Consider the following 19,894-nt stretch of genomic DNA (forward strand, 5'->3'; position numbering starts at 1 on the left):
ATCATTTAAAAATATGTTAGATTATATTATTCACTGTTCCAAAAGCTTTAAGAAATTCCCATCACAGTTAGAATAAAATTCAAGCTTCTTACCATGGTCTCCGAAAACAGCCCATATAATCCAGTTTCTACATCTTCAAACTTATCTCCGTCTATTCTCTCACCTTTCGCATTCCACTCCAGCTACAATAAATGTTGTGGTTTCATTCTAGGCATTTCACCAGCTATTGTCAATGCTTAGATGTTCTTTTGAGTCTCTACTAAAATTTCACTTCTTCAGACAGGCCTTCCCTTGTGACTCCATCTAAAACACCACCCACTCTATCTCATTGGTCTTTATCTAATTAAGCTGCTCTATTTTATTTCATAACCTTGATTACCACCTGACATTGTGCTACCCAAAATAGGAATTTTATCTATTTTGCTCATCACTGCATCTCCAATATCTAACACTGTACATAATGCATTTCAGATATTTACTAAGCTTTTAGTGAATGATTGACATCAGAGCTACTCTTTAGGAGGAGTGTGCAAAAAAGAGTTAACATAGCAGTCCTGAACAGCAATCTTTAGAAAGGCCAGCTGACAAAGCTGGCCTTTGGCTGACACATGGGAATTTGGATGTTGGAAGAGTTCCCATCATCTATAACTAATAAGGCTGTCTCTTCATAAACTGTTTGCATAAATAATATGACTATGCTAAAAGCATGCTTTCCTTTTGGGAGTCTGGAATTTGGATATGCTCCAGAGGCAGAGGGTGCCTATATGACCAGCCCTCGATTAAAACTCAGTGCACTGAGTCTCTAACGTGCTTCCCTGATTGGCAACACTTCACACAGTTGTTACAACTCTTTTCTGGAAGAATTATGTGTGTTCTGCATGCCTTCACTGGGAAAGAACTCAGGAAGCTTGTGCCTGGTTTCCCAGGTTTGTGCCCCACATAGCTTTTCCCCTCCTGGATTTTGCTTTGTATCCTTTCAACATAATCACAGCCATTGAGTAGTACATACTGTGGCCTCTGAGTCCTGGTGAATCATCAAAACTGGAGCTGGTGTTGGGGAACTTCCCAAAGAAGAATATTCTGCCAGCAGCTTATAAACTGGACTTGAGGACTGAAGTAACTATAGGCAAAGAGGCCAGTTAGGAAAGAATATGCTTCAGTGGTCCAAGAAAAAGGCAAGGTGGCAGCAGTGGAAGCTAAAAGAGATTAATATGGGAGTATGCTGCTACTGCTAAGTCGCTTCAGTCGTGTCCGACTCTGTGCGACCCCAAAGACAACAGCCCACCAGGCTCCCCCATCTCTGGGATTCTCCAGGCAAGAACACTGGAGTAGGCTGCCATTTCCTTCTCCAATGTATGAAAGTGAAAAGTGAAGTGAGTGAAATCACTCAGTCGTGTCTGACTCTTTGCAACCCCATGGACTGTAGTCTACCAGGCTCCTCTGTCCATGGGATTTTCCAGGCAATAGTACTGGAGTGGATTGCCGTTTCTAGTTTCCTAGAAAAAAAAAAGCAAACTTTTAAGATAAGACATTAGATTACAAGATTACTGGGAATGGAGAACTAAGGAAGATGGGATACTAGATGCAAACTACTCAGACAACGGAGAGAAAAATTAAGAAAGTATTGTGATTTTAGGGTAGCCTGCTGCTGCTGCTGCTGCTAAGTCGCTTCAGTCGTGTCTGACTCTGTGCAACCCCATGGACGGCAGCCCACCAGGCTCCCCCGTCCCTGGGATTCTCCAGGCAAGAACACTGGAGTGGGTTGCCATTTCCTTCTCCAATGCATGAAAGTGAAACATGAAAGAGAAGTCGCTGTCATGTCCAGCTCTTAGCGACCCCATGGACTGCAGCCTACCAAGCTCCTCCGTCCATGGGATTTTCCAGGCAACAGTACTGGAGTGGGGTGCCATTGCCTTCTCCAGGGTAGCCTGACTGTAATATAAATATAAATATATATATATATATATATACACACACATACATACATATATACATATGTATATTAAAGTGAATATCAATATACATGTAGAAAGCTCGAAGATGCAATAGGTATTTTCCAAAGAAAACATTTAAGAGATGGAATTAAGAATGGAAATGAGGACTTATTTAGTACAAATGTAAGTTATTCTGTGAGGTCAATGAGGGCAGGGACTTCAGAGTGTTTGTTCTTTGGCATATTCTAAGCACCTAGAAGAGAACCTAACACGTGGTATGTACTCTTCTACTCAAGAAAGATGAGAGGTCATACAAGAAACACACAAAGCTTGAAATATGGGAGGATGCAGAGACATCAAATAAGATTATCTCATACCTCTCAGTATAGTAAGAGGCTGCTAGGTTTAGAGGAGGATGGCCCAGGAAAAGAAGAGATAAGGTCCATGATCACCTCTCGGGGAAAGTCATTAAGAAATCAATAAGAGAGTAACTAAAAGTACTTTCTTTCTACCCAGATTTCCTCTTCAGATAAAAAAAAGAAACATGAATCTAAAATACTCTTAGAATAGATGTAACATAACATCTAATTGGGCTGAACTGAATCACGGCCTTATTTAATAATATTCATAATAAAATAATCCTTAAAGTCCTTATCCCTAGGCCTAAAACCTGATGAGAAAAGACACTAATTTTATCTTAAACGCATCCAGAATGGCTAAACATACAAATGACCTTCATTTAACCTGGAGAGGAAAATAATTTTACACTATTTTACACTATTTGGTGTGAGACATCAACAAATTTTCAACAGTGGTCTTCAAAGCAAAACTAAAGTGTGGAAACAGTCAACCTAGTACAGAAGTTGCGAAGGGAACTGTTACCATTTGAAAGGGAAACAAAGAAAATTAAGCTTCAAACAGTTTATAACTGGTAGGAAAACAGAACATAGGCAATAATTCCATGTGTGTGTGCTCAGTCGCTCAATTGTGTCTGACTCTTTGTGTCCATGGACTGTAGCCACCAGGCCCCTCTGTCCATGGGATTTCCCAAGAAAGAATACTGGAGTGGGTTGTCATTTCCCACTCTAGGGGATCTTCCTGACTCAGGGATCAAAACCACATCTCTTGTGTCTTCTGCATTAGCAGAGGCATTCTTTACCACTGAGCTACCAGAGAAACCCATTATTAAATGTTTACTTTTCTAGTACCTCATGAGAAACGCTGGGCTGGAAGAAGCACAAGCTGGAATCAAGACTGCCAGGAGAAATATCAATAACCTCAGATATGCAGATGATACCACCCTTATGGCAGAAAGTGAAGAGGAACTAAAACGCCTCTTGATGAAAGTGAAGGAGGAGAGTGAAAAAGCTGGCTTAAAGCTCAACATTCAGAAAACAAAGATCATGGCATCTGATCCCATCACTTCATGGCAAATAGATGGGGAAACAGTGGAAACAGTGTCAGACTTTATTTTTTGGGCTCCAAAATCACTGCAGATGGTGATTGCAGCCATGAAATTAAAAGACACTTACTCCTTGGAAGAAAAGTTATGAGCAACCTGGATAGCATATTAAAAAGCAGAGATATTACTTTGCCAACAAAGGTCTGTCTAGTCAAGGCTATGGTTTTTCCAATGGTCATGTATGGATGTGAGAGTTGGACTGTGAAGAAAGCTGAGTGCTGAAGAATTGATGCTTTTGAAGTGTGGTGTTGGAGAAGACTCTTGAGAGTCCCTTGGACTGCAAGGGGATCCAACCAGTCCATCCTAAAGGAGACCAGCCCTGGGTGTTCATTGGAAGGACTGATGCTGAGGCTGAAACTCCAATACTTTGGTCACCTCATGCGAAGAGCTGACTCATTGGAAAAGACTCTGATGCTGGGAGGGATTGGGGGCAGGAGGAGAAGGGGACGACAGAGGATGAGATGGCTGGATGGCATCACTGACTCAATGCACATGAGTTTGGGTGAACTCCAGGAGTTGGTGACGGACTGGGAGGCCTGACAAGCTGTGATTCGTGGGGTCACAAAGAGTCAGACACAACTGAGTGACTGAACTGAACTCTCCTTTTTCTAACTTACATGTCACCGGAAGTGTCATGGATGCTAGGAATACCTTCCAGATCTCCCTTCAAAACTGAAGGATCTGTTTTCCAAGCTTCTGAGAATGCTGTCAGCTACCAGCTCCAACTCTCAACCCTCTCGAAGAATGGTCCTTTGATGAAGAGCTACTTTACCCAGGGAATTGCTCCCTTCCCCACTCTCATCCAATGATTGCCTGGAAGGTGAATGATTCACCTGTTGTTCTAAGAATGAAATGTAAATAGAATCTATGTATTACTTTTCTAAAAAACAATTTTATCAAAGTGGTTATTAAAGTATATCCACCTCCTAAATTTCTTTTATTTAAAAAAATTAAATATGATTAAAGTGCAAAAGCATATACCTGACTTTCAAAACCACTATTTCAGTTCCACCATTAATCCATGTGAGCTTAGACAACTTAAATGCTTTGAATCCCGGTTTCTTCACTATAAACAAAAAGATAATAGCACCTATTTCATCAAAATGTTGCACAGGTAAACTCAGGGGATGTACACAAAAGTGCATAGTAAGAGCTGGACACATACCCCTTCCCTTCTCTCTGCTCGTTAGCAACGGGGCAGGAGTTTAGAGTTGCTTTCCCTTAACAGCCATGCATTTACACCGATGATGCAAACTACTAATAATTAAGAGCATGCAACTATGAATCATGTGTAGAGTTCATGGATAATACAGCTGATTATTAAGGTATGAGAAAGTAGTATTCATACTATATAGAAGCTGATAAATAATAGTCACTTAGCACTTACTAAGCATTTACAATATGGCAGGTACAGTTTGGATTGTTTTTATATACTATATTTTATTTAATCTTCAAAAAAAAGACACTATGAGGTAGGTATTATGCGCTTCGGCAATACAAAACTGATGATGCTTAGAGTAAGTAAGTAAAGTGTTCAAGATTACCCACCTGTTAAGAGGTAGAACCAATATTTAACTTAGTTTTCCTGCATATAGATATTTATATTAGTCTATAAGCTCTCTTTTGCTTTACTCTTCTTCTACAGATTTGCCCCATACAGACCTCTGGCATACCAGAAATGCAAAGACACAAAGAGTCATCTTGGAGACTACAGCCTGCAGAGCAGAAAGAAGGAATCCTTAATCCCCAATTTGCTCTTCTCTGCTCTTCAATCCCACATTCCTTCTGCTTCCATGCTTAGTCGATGGAATCTGTCTTCTCGCCCCTGTCATCCTTGAGTAGACTGACCTTTATCTGGGCATTGTAGTGTAGTGAGGCTACAGCAGCCCTCACTCTGACCCCAAATGAGTGTAATTTCTGCTCTTCCTTCTGGTCCTCCAGGTCTGGCAGTGAGAGGCAACACATTAGATCTGCTGGGATCAGAACTGTGGGGGCCCCTGTTCTGAGCTCCCATGTCTACACTGGCCCAAAATCCTGGTCACAAAGTAGACCAAACACAAAACAGACTCCAGTTACACCTTTTTAAAGAGCAGATTTAGTTTAGTTTCTTGCAAAAGCCCCTGTATTTTTCACCAAAGTTTGCCTTCCAACTGTTCAAATTTTCATGATGCTTTTGTGCATCATGAAACAGCAACCTGCAACAATCTGTTTTAATCAGTTTTGTATACATTGCAGAAAATAGCAGGCAGAAAAGTACATTCTTTATTCTTAGCCTGCGCTAATCACTCTCCCCAGAGAACGGCTATTGACAAGATACCAAATAACATTTTCTCCGAGGAAATCTCTTCCTGAGAACTGGATTCTAGCTTTGTTTCAAGCAGCAGTCCTGACTTCCTGTCATGCCGGAGAATGACAGCAGGGGCAATCATTCAATGCCTCACTGAAAATAGGTGAGTCCCTTCCATCTCTATCAAGAGCAAAACGGTAAGGAGGAGCTGCATCCTGTTCTCTTTGAAGCACTCACATGTTGACAAGCCTATCTGGGCATGGGGCACCTTGATCTCAAAGAGTGTCCTTACAGAGCCCGCCCTAACTAGGACCAATACACACAGAGCTGAATTGTTCACACCAAAAGAGGCCAGCTAGCCACCCTGCACTCAAGTGACTGAGATTGCTACCAATCCATGAGGTGTCTGTTGGCTCAGTGCCTCGCTTTCACAAACGGGATGGGATAGAAAAACAAAAACAGTAGGAAAGGAGCAAGATCATGGGAGATGGTGGAAACAGTTGCTTGGAAGACTCCACTGAATTGGATACTTTATTTAAAAAAATATTTATATATATATTGTTCTCCTGAAAGGACATGGGTCAAGGTCTCTCATTAACAGAAACCTTTACTAGAGGCTACGAAACAAGCACAGATTTCTGGAAACGCTAGACAGAACTGAATAATGGTCATCATTAAAACTAATATTATAAATATAAAAGCTGACTTTTGGGGGAAAGTGAATTTAAACAAAATTCTTATTCCATCAAGAACTGATCCGTCTAGTAAATAAATACTATGCAATATTAAACAGTGATTTTAAAGTCTGTTCCCACATTGAAATTCATGAAGGCTTTTGATTAACAAAGCAATCAATGGCAATAATATTTTCATTAGAATGGAACAATTATTTCAGCTCTCTGTTGTCAATATGGGTAACTTCTGTCTCCATTCTCTAATGCGGCAAGGCCAACCTTATGCTTCCTTCTTATAACATATTTGGTTGGCTCGTTCCTCAGTTTTGAATTTTCCGGGTATCTGTGTTATATTTTCACAATCGGAATGGTTTTTCATATAATTGTTGGATTCCAAAAAATGTAATACGTATAAAACAAACAAATTTTAGAAATGGACTGCTAGGGTCTCCAAATGAAAGGCAAATCAAACTGACTTATTCCCTCCTAGCCACTCTTTATGTGTAGTTTCTCTTACATCAGCTTAAAAAGGCAATAAATGCTTTGGAAAATTTTGGTTAGCTCAATGGCTGGATGTTGCCTCATCTACTAATTGTTCTGCTAGACGTGGTTGAGAAATCTATTCTGTTCTCAGTGTTAATATCTCAGTGATCTGGCAGTTATTTTTGACAGGCTTTGAATATGAAATGGGATGATGAAGAGATATAAACTGAATAATTAATCTTCATATGTACACATGATACATCAAGAAGAAACATTAAAAAGCAATAAATATATGAACCAGACTCTTTCAATAGCTTCACTTTTTAAAATTCACGTCTACAAATAACTTCAATCAGTTTCAGAGAATTTAATATAAATTGTTTGAATCTTTTCTCCCTCCGTTATCCAACAGTGCTTACTTGTTTGGATCAAATAATTTAAACACTTTATTTTTCAAATAAAAAGGGCAAAAATATAGAACTCTTTTTATAATAAAACACAAGCATCTCAGTTGGAAATTTGAGAAAGGAAAAAATAGCTCAAGAACTTGAATGAGAGCTTTATATTTTTAAAAGCACACCAAATCAGAATGCTATTATCCTGTCTCAACTTCAGTATCACATAACTAAGAAAAATCAGTCCCAGAACTGAAATAAGCTGTACTTATGAACGAAGATGCTACAGAGAAGTGTACATCTTTATTGTTGGTCTTAGTTTCTTTTTCCAAATGTCTGAAATAAATTAATTGACTAGTTTAGGATCTTAAAATCTACAATTGATGGCTGAAATAAGCTGCTATACTCAGTACATTCCACAAGACGGTGCCCTGTCCCTAAGAAGAGCGTCCTTTCTCTACACAGCTGAACTACAGAATGCTCATGCTCTCTGACCCAAAGCGAATTTAAAGTCTACTTTCTACAAATGAAACCTCTAAGAAATTAGCAAGCCCTTGAAATAATGCAATTCTTGATGTGAAACAATGAAAATTATTGGAAATTATTGAGCCTTTGGAAATTGCACATCTCCCTAAATTGCTCTCAAATTCAGGGGCAAAATGAGGGAACTCAGTGAAGAGAAGGAGCTAAACATAATACAACTATACCAAAACTATTCAGAGCAGTACTGTGCAATAGAAGTATGAGAGTCTCACGTGTAATTTTATTTTATTTCTTTATATCCTGTCTCTCTTTGAGCCTTCATACATGGTGGGTCATTTTCCCCACCAAATGGCTTAACATATAATTCCATATAATGAGAGGCTTCCTATGTGGCATTTTAGTGAATTTCTCAAAGCAAGGATTGAGTATCCCCTGTATCAAAATAATGTGATGCAAACAAAAGATTTTCTCAAACATTTACTGAACCAAAAAATTAATTTGCTATAGAAGACAACTTTAAGTCCCCTGAGAAATTTTAAATAACTTATACTTTCAAGGGAATGCACACCCCCTGGCAACCACTAACCTGTTATCCATCTCTGTAATGTCACCATTTCAAGAATGTTATATGCAATTGTAAATGTTTTAGTGATCACAATCAAAGAACTTAAGAGTGAAATTGATTATAATATTATATCTTACTTAATTTATCTGAAATACCATTCCAACATTCAATCAATGTAAAAATTATTAGTAAAATATTTTATATCTTTTCTGTGCTCATTTTTGTGTGCACTTTACAACATCCAACACATCTCAGCTTGTACCAGCCTCACTTCACATGTTCAACTGTCGCATGCAGCTACTAAGGCCCCCACCCAGGTGAAGGATTGTAACTACAGATTGAGCACAAGATTCCCATAATACTGCTCTATTACCTCACCACCAACCAATCAGAAAAAAGTCACATACCCTGCAGCCCTCATCCCAAATCTTGTTCAAAAGAATTATTCCCTGAAAATCATCAGAAAGTTCAGCTTTTTTGACATGAGCCATAAGCCACCAATTCTCCTCGCGTAGCCCTACAATAAACTTTTCTCTGCTCTAAAAAAAAGAGAGAGAGAATCTAACCAAACAATTTACAACTAAAAAGTTAAACATTCAGCCTATTTTTTAGGGTCAAATAATATATACAAACAAAAATGCAAACACATTATTATTTACCCTTACTACTGACACAAAGAAATTCACAAATGCTTTCTTCTTATAAATGATATAAAAATAATTGATCTAAATTCCCTTATCTCCATAAGCTTTGAACTGAAGACTAACTTGTGCACACTAAGTTGCTTAAGTCGTGTCTGATACTGTGCGGCCCGATGGACTGTGGCCTGCCAGGCTCCTCTGCCCGTGAGCTTCTCCAGGCAAGAATATTGGAGTGGCTTGCCATGCCCTCCTCCAGGGGATCTCCCTGACCCACAGATCGAACTCGTATCTCTTATGTCTCCTGCATTGGCAGACATGTTCTTCACCACTAAGGCCACCTGGGAAGCCCAAAATAGATCCCAGCCTTATTTAATACTGACATAGCCAGGTATAAAATATATAAGAAGATACGACAGAGCAAATAGTTGAAAATTCACACATACGTAAGATGGGTATTACATGTCATGCCTATAATAATAATAAAAACAAAGATCAAGGATTAAAAAGTAAATTTAACAAGCATCTTTTCATTATGGGTTGTAGAACTCTCCATTTAACCAGCCCTGATAGTTGGAACTTTCTAATTCCAGACAGAAAAAAGCATAAACGGCCTATTTATCAATCCTGATTCTTCTTTTTTTTTTTCATAATAGACTGCACTTGTACATGAAGAACGGGAAGTTGATACAAAAGTATTCTCAACAAAAATGAAAAGGATTGACTTCTCATTAGGACATAAGAGAAGCTGACCGTTCATTTTTGTTAAGAATCCTTTTCAGGACCTAAAGTCCTGCCTGAAAGTAGGCTGGGTTTTATTTTTCTTGTCAACAGGAGCACAAGTTTAAAAGACAACCTTGTTTCTTTTACAAGATGGGTTTATGAGCAGAGTGAAATACAATCTCTTTGTGAACCTGCAGCAGCAAGAGGTCACACATTCTGGCTCAATGGAAAAGCACCTGAAGGAAAGCACTGCCTCTGGGCCTGCACGGAAGTCTTCAGGGACCCTCTGAGCCCAGTTTCAAGACACAACAAGCTGAAATTGGGCAATACAACTTTTTCCTTAGGATCTGAACATCCAGAACGAGTGGGCACTCATCTGCAGTTCCTCATGCTCCCCAAACTTCTGCAAAGCCTCAGCTACTTAATTTTACAAGACAATTTTGAAATTGGAAATGAGTGACTGCAGGCTGATTTTCTTTATGCACAGAAAAAATAAAAGATAAAAATTCAAGTTAGTGAGAAATGAAATTTTTAATAATCCTCTAACCATGTAACATGGTTAGTTATATGTTATATTCAAGTAGCAGTATCAATATATAGTCCAGGAAGTTATGAAAGTAATAAAAAGAAAAAAAAACTGAGAAAGAAAGTAATGCCTTAGAGTAGTATGCAAATTTATAGGAGCTTTTACATCCCTCTAACTACTTAATCTTCACAAAACTGTATAACTGAAGGCAGTTATTACTTCAGTTTATAAATGAGAAAACTAAGACTCAGAAACTCTCCTACTGAAAGCTGATGAAATAAGGAATGTAAAAAATAAAATGCTACTTGAAAAATGTTAGACACTAGAGGGAGGCACTCCAGTGACTTGAAGGAAACTTTCATTTATTTTCCTTATATATGAATTATTCTTCTGTCCTGGTAAAACAGATTTCCTTTCTCAAGGTCTATTACAACCTTCATGTACATTTTTCCCAGCCAGTCAGAATCACTCTCAATCGAGCCATGGAGGCCCAGCAGCAGCTTCGATAGCAATGCGGCTCTGGGACCAGCGGGCTCTCAATTATTCAAGATAACACAGAAAGGCTTGGGGATAGATTACCCCAAATGCAGCAGGGACAAATTATCAGTTAGCTGAGCTAGATAAACTTGAATAAGTGAATGTTTTAACCTGTGCATACTGATAAAATATACATTGATGAAATCTGCAGAGAGGAGTCGGGGATCTCCTTAAAATACAGCAAATGGGTGAAAGATGATGATTCAGAATCCAGCCTCTCTATGGAAAAGCCACAGCCCACATCAGACTTGTAATGAGGAATAGGTAAGAACTGCCCCTCTCTGCATGTTAACTACTGATATACTTGCCCCACCAAATAGCAAAACTAACTTATTTACTGCTTGGGGTCCTGTACTGGCACAGCTTGTAAAAGTCTGCTTCAGAGAGATGTGTTACCCTCACTGACCTCACCACTGGGGGGAGCTGGCAATGGGATTATAGACAGAATTATATACTGATATATATGGTGTCACCGATAACCACCATGGAAGATTCTCATTTCCATTTCACCAATTTCATTGAGTACTTTAAATTTTTTTTTCATAAAGTTTTACAGATGCCTTAAAATTATTGAATAAAAATGCTTTAAATTTTATTGATTATAAAGTTTTAGAAAATATAAGATAAAAATCTTCCTTATTCATTTAACCTATGTTATGACTCATATAGGGGGCTTCCCTGGTAACTCAGCTGGTAAAGAATCCGCCTGCAATTCAGGAGACCTGGGTTCGATTCCTAGGTTGGGAAGATCTGCTGGAGAAGGAACAGGCTAACTACTCCAGTATTCTTGAGTTTCCCTGGAGGTTCAGAATGTAAAGAATCCGCCTGCAATGTGGGAGACCAGGGTTCGATTAGGGTTTAAATTCTGAAACTCTTACAGGAGAGGAATAACTTCAACATATACCTTGGATAAATCTATTTATATGTGCAGCTGAAACACAACCATATTAAAATAATGTAGTGGTAATGTTTGGATCCCTAATCTAATAATGTTTGACAAACTTATTCACGAGTCAGTATGTATGACTACCATTTATGATCATTTATAATTCAGCTAAAATATATTTTGTTTTGGTTAATCAAGAATAAGCACAGCTTTCCAGGGACCCATTTCAATAGATACTTTCAGAGTATCACTGGTACACATTTCTAAACTGATCATCTATTATATTTAAGTCACTGTGCTGTATCTTCAGGGGCTTCCAATTATCAAACTCTTATCCATGAGCAATAATCAATGTTATTTTTTAAATAAAGTAGGTACTTTACATTTGTTCTTTAAATTACTAAAATGTCTCATTTGAAAATGGTTTTTATACAGTACCATGCTTTAAAATTTCTAAAACATACAAAAAATTTTCCCTTTTAACTGTTTACTGTTTTCCTACATAAAAATAAAATTTCAATCAAAATCTCATAAACCTAGTGAGTTACCAAAAGCACAAATTTAGCTACATGTTATTGTTTCCACCCTATTTGATTCTCATATTTTTAGCTGCTACAAAATGTGTTCCTCCCTCTTATCTACCAAAAATTATAGATTAGTTCTAATAACTTCCTAAATTGATACACTTTTGCTATTTCATTCACTATATCCACTTCTGGAAAACTGGTTGCTTGACATGAACCAGGCCAGGATGTAAGCAGGTTTTTTCAGCAGTCTTTCTGAGGATGATTGCCTCTGAGAACATCAATAACTGGATAAATCCCAATAGTTTAGCTGTTTTCCTGTGTAAAATAATATAACAATTAATTTAACTACAAAAGTCATCCCGACTTCAGAGCACACTCTTCAAAGCTCTGAAATTCCCCCTGGGGACTGCAGGAAGCTCTCTAGTCTAGAAAGCAGTTTGGATAAAAGTTACAGTGGCTTCTCAGAGCTGTGATGTTTTTCCTGATTTTTAACTTTTTATTACAAAAGTAAAATTTCCTTATTGTAACATGTGACAAAAAGATAATGTTTCAAAAGCTGAGTAGATCTTTTCACAACTCTATGTTCAAACAAATTTTAAATATATATACATATAAAGTGTGATTCCTGGAGGAGGGCACAGCAACTCACTCCAGTATTCTTTTCTGGAGAATCCCCACGGACAGAGGAGCCGGGCAGGCTACAGTCCATGGGGTCATAAAGAGTTGACACAATTAAGCAACTAAGCACAGCACAAAGTGATTATATGTTTGTGTGTGTGTGTGTGTGTGTGTGTGTGTGTGTGTGTGTGTGTGTGTGCGTGTGTGTGTGTGTGTGTGCTTTTTGGTTTTATAAACACAAAATTACATGTACATTATTCTGGAACTTGTATTTCTCCCTTAGCAAAATGGACATCACTGTGGGTCAAGAGATATAATTTTAATGACTACATAATACTATGTAACATGGATAATCCACATTTGTCAGGGAACTTTTAACAGGACGATTCCTGTGTGCTGTTTTCTGTCTCTCATAAATCTTCTGTTCCTTATCAGTTCCTGGTTAACGGAACAAGTCGAGCGGCATGCTGCTCCCAGGACTGAGGTCATGAGATAAAACACATGCATGGATTTCCTTCAGTAAACATTCTCCTGAGGACAAAACTGCTTAGTCATGACCCTCTTTCTTGAGACATGGATTGTCTTCTGACCTTATGACCATTGCTAATTCTTTGTTTCCTTGATAACAGTTGCTGTACGTTTGGTTTTCTGATCTTTATCATTGTCGAAAGAAATTCCTTGTATAACAGCCTATATATACTCACAGAAAGATCATTAAAGCACCCTTCCTCCACCAGAGGCTTGGGTCCCCGTGTCTCTCTCTCTCCCCTTCCCTCCAGCTAGTCCTCTGGAGCGTGGAAACCCACTGAGCTCACTCTCCCGCCTGGGCTTTCAAGACCTCCTCGAGAGGATGCCCTGAGCCTTCACGAGCAGTGCAAGCCCTGTTATAGGGTTTTATTGGTTCTCTGCGTAAACCAGGAAATACTAGCTTCTTTCTTTCTTTCACTTTCTTATCGTCGACTCCAGACCACCAGGTTTTGGTCCATCAGAGGACCACAACACACATTTTATTCAACTTTTTCTTATTTGTTGTCATTCATATTAATTTCAGCTATTTGCTGCTACAAGTCCCATAAATGTGCAAACATATGTTTACATAAAACCAGTTTTATTTCTACAGTGTGAACGTGAGTGTTAGTCATTCAGTCATGTCCAAATCTTTGTGATCCCATGGACTATAGCCTGTCAGGTTTCTCTGTTCATGGGATTTTCCAGGCAAGAATACTGGAGCCGGTAGCCACTCCTTTCTCCAGGGGATCTTCCTGATCCAGGGACTGACCCCAGGTCACCTACTTTGCAGGCAGATTCTTTACCATCTGAGACATCAGGGAATAGATTCTCCCAATTAATAGGTCAAAGAGTACAGCTGTTTTTTAATAAACATACTTCAAGTTGAAAATCAAGTTTATAGGACAAATAGGACAGATCTTAAGATTCCAATATTCTCACCAATAGAATATAACCAGAAATAATCTGTGCCACTTCCAGGCAGAAGTAGTTGAAAATAAGTATGCCTTTTCCAGGGGCTTACTTGGTAGCTCAACTGGTAAAGAATCTGTCTGCAATGCAGGAGACCTGGGTTTGATCCATGGGTTGGGAAGATCCCCTGGAGGAGAGCATGGCAACCCACTCCAGTATTCTTGCCTGGAGAGTCCCCATGGACAGAAGAGCCTGGCGGGCTACAGTCTATGGGGTCACAAAGAGTCAGACACGACACAGCGAATATGCACAACACAGCATGCCTTTTCCATCCTCTTGTCCTCTGTCTGACAGCTGGATATAAATGAAAGGAGTGCCTTTGAGACCTATATGTTGAAGATCAGCCTAAGTTCCTGAATGACCCTAGAGATGACAGAATACCAGTGAAGGAAACCGAGTGGACAGCCCAAGCCTGGCTGAGGCCAGCCATGGTGAGGAAGAGGTGGAACACTTTGGGTAGGAGCCAACAGATGAACCAGTCAAAGACCCAGAGAGCCCAATCAGCCACACTTGAATAATCTAAGAGAAACCAAATCACGAGTTTTATCACTGCTAATCTTTACCTTAAGTACAAAACAAACAATAACCAGAATGAAAGGGACAAGGCCACAGAGACAGGATGAGCCACTGGACACCATGCAGATCATGAAAGGCACATTCTTCTATCATAATTCAAGATGACATTTTGGAGAGGGAGAGGAAATCTGAAATAATGAGTTTACCCAAAGGGACCAAGTCAATCAAAACTACCCCAACGACGTGTTTGAATTTGAACAGACTAAAGGTTTAAGCTGTTCAAATTATTCCACATGAGTAAGTTTACCAAATGAGACTAAAGGCAGAGGTTCCAGCTATGCAGTGGATTGGGTCTGTGGATGCACATCATTCTGAAAAATTAATACATAAGGGAAAGGGAAAAGAGCGAGACATAAAGACAAGGCAAAATGGCCTCACATTTTTTCCCTTGCCCATTGTTATCCAAGCTCAATAATGGTATGATAATTTGTCACTCTTCTTTTCAACAATAAATAAAGCAGCCCAACATGTTTTTGTTCTAGGCTCTGTCCCAAATTAGATTCTTTGAATTTTAAGCAGCTAGATGATCAGTCCAGCCAAAATCACAGTCAAGAGAAAGAGCAAATGAAATAAAGAGATTGAGAAATGAGTTTATGAAAGAAACTCTATTAGACACAATCCAGCATGACTTTTAGAATGGAAATGAGAAACACAGAATTCAAATTGAATTGCCTGAGCTACTGAAGCATAAAGCAGTAACATATCTCAGAAGAAAAGATGTGGATTTCCAGTTAAAACTCAGTTACATCTGGTCCATGGGTCTGAGCACCCAGGACTAAGTCTAATAGGAGACATGCAGGCTACTGGATCTCCTAGAAACCTCAGCTTAGCCCTTTCGGCTTATCCTCTTACCCTACTAGACTCTGACTCTGTTTATATACACCTTGTATACCATACCACAGTTCAGTTCAGTCGCTCAGTCGTGTCTGACTCTTTGTGACCCCATGAATCGCAGCACGCCAGGCCTCCCTGTCCATCAGCAGCTCCCGGAGTTTACTCAGACTCACGTCCATCGAGTCTGTGATGCCATCCAGCCATCTCATCCTCTGCTGTCCCCTTCTCCTCCTGCCCCCAATCCCTCCCAGCATCAGAGTCTTTTCCAGTGAGTCAACTCTTCACATGAGGTGGCCAAAGTACTGGAGTTTCAGCTTTAGCATCATTCCAAAGAAATCCCAGGACTGATCTCCTTCAGAATGGACTGGTTAGATCTCCTTGCAGTCCAAGGGACTCTCAAGAGTCTTCCCCACACCACAGTTTAAAAGCATCAATTCTTCGGAGCTCAGCCTTCTTCACAGTCCAACTCTCACATCCATACATGACCACGGGTAAAACCATAGCCTTGACTAGACGGACCTTTGTCGGCTAAGTAATATCTCTGCTTTTGAACATGCTACCACTCCACATATACACATACACGTATTCTTCCCCATGATTCCTTTCAACCCCTTGTCCTGGGGTTTAGCAAATGATACAAATAAAGTATTTGTATTTCTTTCTTAAAAAATACATCATTTATATAATACCTTGGCACAACTTGTATCTAACAAATGACTGAGGGTTAACTTGTTTTTCACAGAGGAGAATTAATACAGTTGGTATTAATCAGTCCAGTTCCCTTGAGGATCTTTCATTACTTGAGAAAACTTATCAAATATCAAATGCTATTTACTAGTGAGAAAACATAATTCCCTCCTGGATCCCCAGAGAGTTTAGGCCATCCTGGCATCACTCCATCCCACAAGATCCAATTTGGTATCACCATTACCCTTCTAGAAATTAGAGGTTTGAGTGTGTATTTAGATGGTAACAAAGCCAGTACATTAGACGGTAGCTCCAATTAACTCAACTGATACATACAGTGTGTTATTTGTGTGCCAAGTACTAACAAACGACTTAAACTGAAGAACAAGTCAAATTAAAAAGAATACGAAGAATACAGGATCAACTATCCAAAAACTTGCTTAGATTAAAAATAAGAAGAGGGAATAGGGATTGGAGAAACAGACAAGATGAGGCTATCTTCCAGGATTTAATACTGCTGATAAGTCTTTCTGGCCTCTCACCCCTGAAGAGACAAAGTCCATAATACTTCTTTTTTATTGTGACAGAAAAGCAGAAGGTTTTCTTTAGTCTTCATTAAGTAATGCTCAAAATTCTCCAAGCCAGGCTTCAGCAATACGTGAACCGTGAACTTCCAGATGTTCAAGCTGGTTTTAGAAAAGGCAGAGGAACCAGAGATCAAATTGCCAACATCAGCTGGGGTTGCAAAAAGTCAGACACGACTGAGCGACTGAACTGAACTGAAGTCTCTCTAATCTTTAGTATTTTCACTCCCTCCTACAGAATTCTGAACTAAGAAAGTTTAGTCCATTAGTCCAAAGGAAAAAACACCAACAAGTACCAAAGTGGGAGAAACTAGGATAGGAAAACAAGAGTAAAATAAAGAAATGAAAAGAAGTCAAAACAGATGAAAGGACAGTGTGTAAAGATATGTATGGAATTTTCAGTTCAGAGTAAAAGTAAGCTACTACAAAAACAATTATAACTCATTACTGGCTATAATGATAAATAAGGAAAAATTATTGAAAGAATAAAGAGAAATAAAGGAGAAACCAAGTATACGCAAGAAACAAAAACAAAATAGCAAAAACTCAAGGACTGATCTTGGTAAAAGGCAAGAGATAAAATTTCAGAATGAAACACGAAGTGACAAGAAAAGGTAAGAAGTAAAAGCTAACCAAAAAAGAATACAGTAAAAATGAGCAGAAAAGTAAAGAAAGAAAAAAACCTTTAAAAGATTAAAATGAAAATGAGCAGCTTCTTTTTAATGACATAAAACTAACCAAAATGTTTTCCTGCTTTAGTTTAAGTCTGATTTTAGTTAATATCCATGACAAGCAAAAACAATAGCAGATTCAAACTTTTTATTAAATTTGATATGAAAAATAACTGATAAATTAGAGCTTCATCAAAACTGTGAACATCTCAATGTGTTGGATGAGCTTGATTCCTTTATATTACACATTAGAGTTAACAGATTTCAGGTATATGTTGATATACTCTCATATATGAAAAGGTTTTGATTAAAGTAGATCCTTAAATAATCAACTTTCTAAATAATTCCTATGCTGCACAGCACTTGCTAAATGTGCCAGATTATACTGTACTAAGAAGCTTCTTTAAAAAGAAATGTAAGATTTTCTTTCATTTTTAAACTGAAGGATAACACTCAAAGAATTGAAATCTATAAAGCATTATCATTCCATAAAAAGGATAAAATAGAAGCAGTTTTGATAACAAATGCTGTCTCTATTTTAAACTATCAGCACATTTAATGACTCTTTATTTGCGACACCTTTCTGTCTTTCTTCAAGCATTCATCTCTACTGAGCACCCACTTCTTAAGTTTTTGTTTCCCATGGCATTTTTGAAGAATTCTCTACTGGTCTTCCTCCAGACTCTTCAGCTACTGCCCCTACATTTTAGACTCTGACTTTATGATCTTCTATTTCAATATATTTCCCATTGCAGTAAAATACCTCATTTGTATCATCATTTCTTTCCTTCTTTCTCTTTGCCAAAAAAGAATCACAAGAAGAAAAGCAAGCTATAATCTATGGATATTACACAAACTGCAGAATGCTTGCAAGGATATTAAGAATTCAAAGATGGCTAAATTTTACTTCAACATTATTTCTTTGCATCATGGAGCAAGTAACACTGCAACACTTGATGGTAGAGTAGGGAAACTCATTATTATCTTAAATGTCATAATTTAAAGATGGAAAGATTCAAAAGTACCTTTGCAACTGGGGGATTGTCATGCTCAACCCCTTCAAGTAGGTCATATAATGATTTATAATCTTTCATTCTTGAGTAAACTAGTTCTCTGGTAACATTAAAACACACATACAGGGTAGACAATGAGAAGTATTTGGAATTTTCAACAAAAATTAGCAAATTAGATGCCTAAAAGACTTTTCTTACTTCTTAATACCTGCTGTGTCACTGTGTTCTCCATTGGCCAAATAGGTACAATGCCTTAGTCACAGGTTTTCTATGACAATTTTTTCACTTATTTTTAGAATAGTATCTGTTCTCATAATGATGGTCTGTGCCAATACTGTTTTCAAGCCAATCTTTGATTACTAAAGGATATAAGCCCAAAATGGAAAATGATGAGCCTGTGGTTTGTATACATAGCAGGTGGTTCTGAAGATAGGGAACTTTGAAAAGCCTTAGTCACAACTCACCCCATGAAACAGCAAAGACTGTTACACTCATTTACACCAAGTCTTTAAGAAATTACCACTTATGATTTAATCCCAATTACATATTTAATAATAAACATATATGTTGACTAAGGAATTAAGGAATTAAGATAGGACCTAGAAAGCTGATAAGGTGCCTTTTTCTATCAGAACAACACCTGAATGAATTGTTGAACATCCAATAAGACCTAGTACTATACTCTGAACACAGGAAAAAATATCCCTCATAAATGCTTAGAAAAATATCTCTAATTAATGTTTCATGAAACATTAATTTCTTGTTGACATACATCAATTACCCAATCAAATCAATATCAAGTCAACCTGCTCTCAAGTGCTGCAAAATTGCTCTGTAACAGCTTAAACAGCTGTATTAAACATTAGTCACTGTTGTGCAGCCAAACTAGACATTTTATTCAGAGTTAATTTTTAGTCTTAAAAGCACGATACCAATGAGGATGAAGCTGCAATGAGAAGGTTGCTTCTTGAATCATCTAACATAATAGATACCTGCCTTCATTCACTCATCTATTCATGTGCTTCAAGAAATGCTTATTAAATCCCTACAATGTGCAATATGCAAAGGGTTTATACAAAGACAAATCAGGAAGGAGGCAACATTTGAAATAAACTGTGATGAACAGATAAGGTTTGACATGTAGAGATGTAAGGGAACAGACAGCATGACTTCAAAAGCCAGAAAATGATGAGGCAAGAACAGGGAACAGAAAGCAAGATAACTGGGCCTCATATTTCAGACTTTAACCTATTGTGTTTTACTCTGTAAGCAGAAAGAAAATGAGAATAAGGCACTGACTGATCGATCACAG

The 19,894-nt window shown here is 38.2% G+C and overlaps 1 protein-coding gene across 3 annotated transcripts in view; it reads right to left on the bottom strand.

Moving 5' to 3' along the window:
- TMEM117 (transmembrane protein 117) overlaps window positions 1–19,894 on the bottom strand; it is a 604,949-nt gene that overhangs the window by 529,707 nt on the left and 55,348 nt on the right. The window contains exon 1 of one of the 3 annotated variants that reach the window (XM_052640319.1): window positions 1,010–1,053. The exons of the other annotated variants lie outside the window; for them this stretch is intronic. The gene's annotated coding sequence lies outside the window, so the exon portion shown is untranslated. Of the gene's footprint in view, window positions 1–1,009; window positions 1,054–19,894 lie in introns of those variants that run through there. 3 annotated transcript variants of the gene reach the window in all.

Source organism: Budorcas taxicolor, chromosome 5 (genome assembly GCF_023091745.1).
Source record: "Budorcas taxicolor isolate Tak-1 chromosome 5, Takin1.1, whole genome shotgun sequence".
Lineage (NCBI taxonomy): Eukaryota > Metazoa > Chordata > Mammalia > Artiodactyla > Bovidae > Budorcas > Budorcas taxicolor.